We start from the raw sequence: 8,526 nt of genomic DNA on the forward strand, positions 1-8,526 counted from the left end.
GTCTTTGGGCATTCAAGTAAAAATGTTCTGGTAGACCAGTGGATGAAAAGGAAGCATTACTGAAAAATCTACCTCTTCTTAATATGAAAATATTTTAACGAAAAACAAACTATAAGGGCATATTGGATGTGTTAAACATGACACAAAACGTTACAAGGAAACATTAAACATGATAATTTTAAAAAGTACAAGTGACAAAATTACATGGACTTAAAAGACTTAAATTCTTAAGTCTCTCTTAAGAATTTAAGTCTTTGGGATTGACCTTTTTAAATCTTCATATTGGGATTTATAGTACAAGTATATAAATAGGTGAGTTTTTTTTTTTATCCAGGTATTCGGCTTTGAAACACTGACCATTGAACTACCTACATAAGTTCTTCAGTTAAAAATTGAAAATGTGATTTAAAAAATAAACAGCTCACACACCAACTTGTCACTCTGTGTATGTGTTATGTGATCATTTCTTTTTTGTTATTTTTACTGCTATTTAGTAACCCCCCCCCCCCCCATCAGCATGTATTGCAGTTGGGGGGCCGCAACACACACGTGATTCACATGCATGGCATGTGTTGCGGGGGGAGCTGACACTCTGGCACGCCACATGTTGCTGTTTTGCAACGCCACACTCGTGGGGGCACTTAGACAAATTTCACGTCCAGCTCAACAGTGATCGTCTACTGATTACTTTTGTGCTAACAGCGTGAATGGCCTACACATTTTCTAAGAGCCAAGTGAGCAGTGTTAGATGTTCGTGTGTGTCTGCTGGAATTTGGTCAACACCTGCCACGAGAGGGATCGAATGAGCTCTCACAGGGCACACTCTGTCTTTCAGACACTGCTGTGTGCAAATAGTTGCAGCAACAGGTGTACAAGACATTGGAGGCAACTCCGATGTCATGATTGCATACGATTCCTGCTTCATGCGCAATTCAGCCACATTCATACTATGTGTAAAGGGGCCCTTTAACGTGTCCACTTTAAGTTTTACAGATGCATAATCCAATCCAAATGCATGCTCAAAAAATCAATTTGAATTATGACTAGTCACAATTCAAGTTGATTTTGAATTATGACTAGTCATAATTCAAAATCAGTGTTCTTCTACATTGATTTTGAATGCACTGAGGTCTGGGACAGTGCCTAAGGAGTGGCAAACTGGGGTGGTGGTCCCCATATTTAAAAATGGAGGCCAGAGAGTGTGTGCCAACAATAGGGGCATCACACTACTCAGCCTCCCTGGTAAAGTCTATTCCAGGGTGATGGAAAGGAGGGTTCGGCCAATAGTCGAACCTCTGAAGAGGAACAATGCGGGCTCCGTCCTGGTCGTGGAACAACCGACCAGCTCTTTACTCTCACAAGGATCCTGGAGGGTGCCTGGGAGTTTGCCCACCCAGTCTACATGTGTTTTGTGGACTTGGAGAAGGTGTATGATCGGATACCCTGGGAGATACTGTGGGAGGTGCTGCGGGAGTATGGAGCGAGGGGGTCCCTTCTCAGTGCCATCTAATCTCTGTACTCACAAAGTGAGAACTGTGTTCGGGTGGAGGGTGGCCTCCACCAGGGCTGCGCCTTGTCAACAATCCTGTTTGTGATATTCATGGACAGGATATCGAGGCGTAGTCAGGGGGAGGAGGGTTTCCGGTTTGGTGGACTCAGGGTCTCATCATTGCTTTTTGCAGATGATGTGGTCCTGTTGGCTTCATCGGCCGGTGACCTCCAACACTCACTGGATCGGTTCGCAGCCAAGTGTGAAGCAGCTGAGATGAGGATCAGCACCTCTTAATCTGAGGCCATGGTTCTCAGCAGGAAACTGCAGGTAGGGAATACGGCCTTGCCCCAAGTGAAGGAGTTCAAGTACCTCAGGGTCTTGTTCACGAGTGAGGGGATGATGGAGTGTGAGATTGGCCGGAGAATCGGTGCAGCAGGGGTAGTATTGCATTCGCTCTACCGTACTGTTGTGACGAAAAGGCGACGCTTCTTCGTTCCTACTCTCACCTATGGTCATAAGGGTTGGGTCATGACTGAAGGAAATAGATTGTGGGTACAAGCGGCCGAACTGGGCTTCCTCAGGAGGGTGGCTGGTATCTCCCTTAGAGATAAGATGAGACGTTTGGTCATCTGTGGGGAGCTCGGAGTAGAGTCGCTGCTCCGTTGCATTGAAAGGGGCCAGTTGAGGTGGTTCGGGCATCTGCTAAGGAAAGATACAAAAAGCTATCTCAGAGATTTCAGCTGTCAGTTTCCACTGTGAGGAACATAGTGAGGAAATGGAAGACGGCAGGCACAGTGCCACAACCCCTGGCAAAAATTATGGAATCACCGGCCTCGGAGGATGTTCATTCAGTTGTTTAATTTTGTAGAAAAAAGCAGATCACAGACATGACACAAAACTAAAGTCATTTCAAATGGCAACTTTCTGGCTTTAAGAAACACTATAAGAAATCAAGGAAAAAAAATTGTGGCTGTCACTAACGGTTACTTTTTTAGACCAAGCAGAGGGAAAAAAATATGGACTCACTCAATTCTGAGGAATAAATTATGGAATCACCCTGTAAATTTTCATCCCCAAAACTAGCACCTGCATCAAATCAGATCTGCTCATTAGTCTGCATCTAAAAAGGAGTGATCACACCTTGGAGAGCTGTTGCACCAAGTGGACTGTGTCGTGGTTCGTCTTTAGTGATATGCTAGAAAAGGACACAACACTTTAGAATAATTCAGCCTTAAGCAAGATAAAATGCACAGAGTTTTTAAGTTTATTTAAGCCTTCGACACAGAGCTTATACAAACTGAGTCCTCTAGAGAGACTGAATATGTGACAACCGCGCTCATCTATTTATTGGAGACCCGCGGGCATCGCTCCTCCTTCGACTTTTTTATTTATTTCATTCCCAAGACATGGTTTTCTATTGGAAGCGTCCTCTAGTGAACCCTAAGCAGGTGTTAGGCCATTATTTCAATGTGACAAATGCTCCCATTAAAACGTGAAGGATTTACAACTGATTTTTTTAAAAGACCTTCAGCCACAGGTGCAGCTGGCCTGAGGCCCCTGCACATGGCCTGCGGGAAAGCACCTAAGAGGCCTTGGAAAGCCCCTGACAGACTGAATGACTAATAGAGCCCTTTTTTTGGGTTGAACACCTGCTAGTTCAGCCAGAGGACATACAGTTCAGATCAGGACACTTGATAGTTCATCACAGTTCAAATAAGGACCTAAAAATTCTTCTGCAGTCCCTCCTCTGAGACTCGAAAGAGTCCCATTACATCAACTATACTCTTGGGTTGTTTACTGACAAGACATCTTCATTTGTGCATTGCAATAATAAAAAAAGAAAAACACATCACTCGACTTACTGATAACTCTGGTGCGGATATGAATATCAGTGATACTTCACACGGTAAATATATTGAAGTGCAGGTGAACCTACATACTAAGGCACAAGGTGATCAATTAGCTGGATTATATCAACGCAAGGTGACATTCAAACATTGAGTTTTGGTGTAATTCAAGGCACTTAAAATGGCCACATAAAACAAGTTACAGCAACCTCTTAATCATGGCAAAGTAAAGGCATTACATTGACATTAGTGCAACCAATCATCTTCTGGCATCTATTGTCTCACTCAACCAGAGGCTCCAACCCATTATACTTGGTTCTACATATTATTTTGTTAAAGCGTCACACATTTATTTTTTTAAATGCATCAAATAACCCCTACGTTACCACTATTTAGTCAATCAATCAAGAAACTATTCTAAGGTTGCGCAGCTATATCTAGTTAAATGATAAACACCATAAATGGTTTCCCTTCATGTCCGTCCTTAAGTCATTTGCCTTAGTCAATCATATAATGGTTTTCATTATAGGCCATTTCTCAACATTCTCCACTTTGTTTTTCTTCTTTTTCAGCTTGTTTTCTAATGCCCTTTTTGGCCAGACGCCAAATTTAGGCGATGCATGTCTCTTGAGGCATGCTATAATTTAAGAAAAAGGGGTCCCTATGGTGCATCTTTACTACTAAATCTACAAACACACTGTGTAAGGGTCCCCTTTTTATAACTTTGCAATGTGATATCTATGTGTATGCATTTAGCTTTATCTGTGTTACGCAGATGATGGTAAGGACAGACATTTACCCGACCTTCGTTACTAACATATATCCTTCTTTGTTTTTTTATTTACACTCAGATTTCTGAAACCAGTCCGTAATTCAAACTCAAGAACCAAGGTCATCGTCCGTTTTCAGTGCCATTACGTCAGTCCGCGCTCCTCAGCATTTACTCAGCGTCTGAAGTTTTGGGAGAAGTTGGGGAATATGGGGAGGTTGGCCTTTCAGGGGTAGTGGGGGAAGGATCAGGAATTCTGGCTTTCAGACAGTCGTGCAGTTCTCTGATGGATCTTTCCAGCTCCTTGTGCTGCTTGGCCAGGTTGTACAGGGCCCCCAGAGAATTCTTGCCCACATTCAGGGTGGTGGTGGCCAGCCCTAGCTGTTCCCTTTCCATATGCTCCATCATGCTGGCTAGCATGTCCATACTAGACTGAAGACCACACAGTTGAGTATGGAGGCCCTCCTGAGCGCAAGAGATGTTGGCATTGTCACGGTGTATCCTTAACAGGTATGCAGCTGTCTGACTCAGTTGTGGCATGATTTCCTCAAATAGCCCATGAGGAATGTGATTTGTGAGGGGCAGGAGCTGCTGCAAGGTTTTTGGAACAGACTCTTGTGGAAGACGAAGCTCTCGAACCAAGATTGCCATGTCCAGTGGGGTGACCATGACCAGATTAAGGTTGTGCAGTCCAGGGGACAGGAAGTACAAGGGGGAAGGCATTTCGTGTGTGGGGGGAGTATTGTTGATGTCGCACAGGCAAGTGGTTGGGACACTCTGGGCATTTAGCTGCCTGTACAAAGCTCCCCTCTGTCCTGGTGGGTGAGTTCGGCTAAGGTCCACCCCTGCTGATCCTCCTCCAGAGGCACTGGGCTGATCAGAATATCTCTCCTGCCTTGGGGGTGGAAAGCTGGGGACAGGTCCTAGCAGTGAATTGGGTCTAGGATGCACTCGGGCAGTTGCTGCATATGGCCGACCTTGGCTGCCTCCCCTGGAGGGTATCGTTGCCACTGGCACATGTGACTGTCTCCATGGCATCTGCGGAAGGGGTGTGTTCCTGAGTCCAAAGGGTCCTTCAGGTGATGGTGGAGTCCTTGGGCCGACTCTTGCTGCAGGCAGATTCTGTGAAGCCGTCATCGCCAGGTGCTGGAACGATGAAGATCCTTCTGTTGCCAACTGGTTTAGCTGCTGGATGGATGGCGGCTGTGGCGACCAATCATGGCTCGACCATCCCTCCTGTATATCCTCTTCTCCAAACAGTTCTGAGAGTCCAATCAGACTTGATAGAGGCAGATCAGGCATAGGTCCCTGATCAGGGGAGTCTGGTCTCTCAGCCATACTCCTGTGTCCTAGTAATATACATATACGTTCATTATTACAGCTCCATGTCATTCTTTCAGATATTGTCTATCCTATCCCTCATTTTTGTGGGTGCATGTGTGTGAATGTAAATGTGCGTGCATGTCTTCTTCCTCGTCTACAATATCACCAAGCACGGTCCATCCCAGTCCTCCCTATCTGGGGTATACGCCACAATATTAGGGAGCTGGGGGCTGTCGGGGAGGATAATTGGTATTTCATCCATTTCCATATATTCTGGTTCTCTGTCTGTTTCGTTTGTGCTTTCTTCCAGGGCTCGGATGGCTAACAGTGGGAGCTGTCCTACTGTGGATGAAATCAATTTATTGACCAGAAATTTTATCAAGGGAATACCACAACATATTACCAGCAAGACCGCCACCCCTGTTAGTGCCAAGACTACACCTATCTGGTATAACCCGTCTTTCCATGATATCCACCCTCTCCTTAGAGCCCCAAACAGTGAAAATAGTGGGCCAATATTCATTCCATTCCCTACAATGTATCCAGAATCATCAGTTTCATTTCTCCCTCCTATGGAGTTACTTAATAGTTCCTGTTGCATCTCTTCAAGTGTGATTAAGAGCTCTGTCAAATTTCTGTCTTCCCCTGTACGCATGGGAATAGCTGTGCAACATTCGGTGGCTTTGATCATAATACAAACTCCTTGTTCATCAGCCATCATCATCTCGATAGCTAATCTATTTTGCATTGTCATTAGCGAGGTGGCGTGCAGTTGTTCGGTTAAGGCTCCTACAGCTGCCAATGTCCAATTCAAATATCTTTGTTGATTATACCACAAGTATTTAATCCACTGCACCTCCTGGAACCTAGAACGGACTTTTGGAGTAACCCCGAACAGAGCCAATGCCCATCCCCATTTATCTGCGTCTTCATCTGCTTTAACTCTGCTACTGTCTATGGCTTCTAATTGTCGGGGTATCCCTTCTGGTATCCCGTTTCTTACTGTGACGTTGTAGTCTGTTTTAAACGTCATTATTCCTCTCTTCTTGTGAAGTTTCTGTGGCATGGGTTGTATTGAATTTGGCATTTCAATTACTGTTATTGCTCCTGTGAGCATCACAGGAGCACAAAGGCCTTTCCAATTAGGGGACAGCGATGACAGGAGTTTCCTTTTTTGTCCGCATATCCAAAAGATGTCAGCTAAGGGTACCGTTCCCTTAGCTAAATTTGGAGTAGATACCCATGAAGCATGGGTGAGATTCAGTCCAATTACAGACCCCCCTGTGGCCGGTACTATTTGTTCACACTGTATGCCTGCTGCAGGCAGGGTGTGACATACAGTAATGTTCCATGATGCTTTGGCCGGTTTATATTCTTGCTGCTTTTGCATACACTGTATGTGGTGTTTTGACTGGGTCGTCCCTACCTGCCAATCGCTTATGTATTGTGCTACTAAGCGTTTAGCTATACAGAATGGGTGTATCATCCCTTTCTGGAACGGTTCCTTCTGTACTTAGAGGCATTGGACAAAGTTTACTGTCTGCAGCATATTTTTCATCACCTACTGCCATTTTCATAACACATTGTGTATAGCATTCTGCTTGGTCTGAGTTATGTTGGGGGCTCCTATAACAGTTGTTGATATCAGGTAGGGGTTTAGCCTGAGGTATCACACCCTTCCGGTGACAGGCTATGCACGGCTTTTCACTGATCTGCCTAGCCGAAAATTTCAACCATTGGTAAAATAGATTTGTCTTCAACCCTTGTGTACGGGCTAGGTCTGTACTGGGATCCCATCTCTCTAAGTGACTGCTTGTTTCTAGGCATCTAATTGTCCTCTTTTTCCTTGGTTTGATTTTTACCCATTTTGTGGCTTCATGTACTGTAACAGTTACGTCTTGCTTGGTTTCCCTGCATCCTCTTTTATCACAAATTACCTCTATGTTGAGTGTTCCCTCCTCTTCACATTTGATGCTAATGGCTTCGCCTAATATGTAATCCCCCAGCTTTCCCTGTATTCCTATGTTCTTGTAGGCTTTTGATTTAATGTATACCAAATTATATGTTTTTCCTGTGTTTAGAATGCCTTGTTTAGCTGCTATTGCGGCCATGGCCACGGCACAGTCCGTTGTATGTTTTGGACGTCTATGTTCTCCCATACTAACCACCAGTAGTATTGTCAATCCCTTAAATAATTCCTTAATCATTGTTCTGGTGACTGTTGAGATGTACTACTAGATGTGCTACTGAGTGAGCCGTCGCTAGATGAGCTGTCACTAGGGATGTGTGGTGTATCTGTGCTTTGTCTGGGTTGTACTTCCTGCGGTTCTTCTGTCGGTAAATCTACTGAGTTGCTGTCCGAGTCTGATGTCTCCTGTGGCCTGTCTATCTGTCGGTCTGTATTTCTGTCTGTCTGTTGGCCTGCGTCTCCAGTTGTTTCTGAGTCTGCATCTGAGTCTGTCGCTGCTCTATCTGGCAGGGATCCACTACTCTCTGAAGCTGTGCGTCGTCTTTGTTCAATCAGTCTCTGTGAGCGCCTTGGCCGGTGTTCGCCTGGCTGCAGGGAGGCGTGGCCTTCCCTCGGTGCTGCTTCTGGCTGCAGGGAGTCGTGGCCTTCCCTCGGTGCTGCTGTAGGGTCTCTGGCTTCTCTTGCTTCCCCCCTTGGCCCGGCGGCTCTGCCAAGACGAGCTTGCCAAGGCCGCAGGGGCGCTGGGCCACCAACCCTACAGCAGTGGTTTAAATGAAACCAAGTGTCCTTACCGTCTACTTTGACTGCTGTACGTGAGGCAAGAATAACTTTAAAAGGACCTTCTCGACGGGGCCTGTCCCACTTCTTTTTGAACACTTTGACGTAAACCAGATCACCAGGCTGGATGCTCTGATTTTCGAGTGGAATCTCTGCTTCTCTGTCTTCTGTAGCACCTTTGACCTGCAAAAAGATAGTTTTGTGTATTTGGGTTAACTGTCTCAGATAATTATGCCATTCGTCTTGTAGCTGCTCCAGCGATGGTCCTTCGTAGGGTCCTCTCAGGTATGGAATAGGCATCGGCCGACCTGTAAGAGCTTCAAATGGTGTCAAATGGGTTAGTCGGTTA

The sequence above is a fragment of the Thalassophryne amazonica genome, chromosome 21 (assembly GCF_902500255.1).
Source record: "Thalassophryne amazonica chromosome 21, fThaAma1.1, whole genome shotgun sequence".
In the NCBI taxonomy this organism is placed as follows: domain Eukaryota; kingdom Metazoa; phylum Chordata; class Actinopteri; order Batrachoidiformes; family Batrachoididae; genus Thalassophryne; species Thalassophryne amazonica.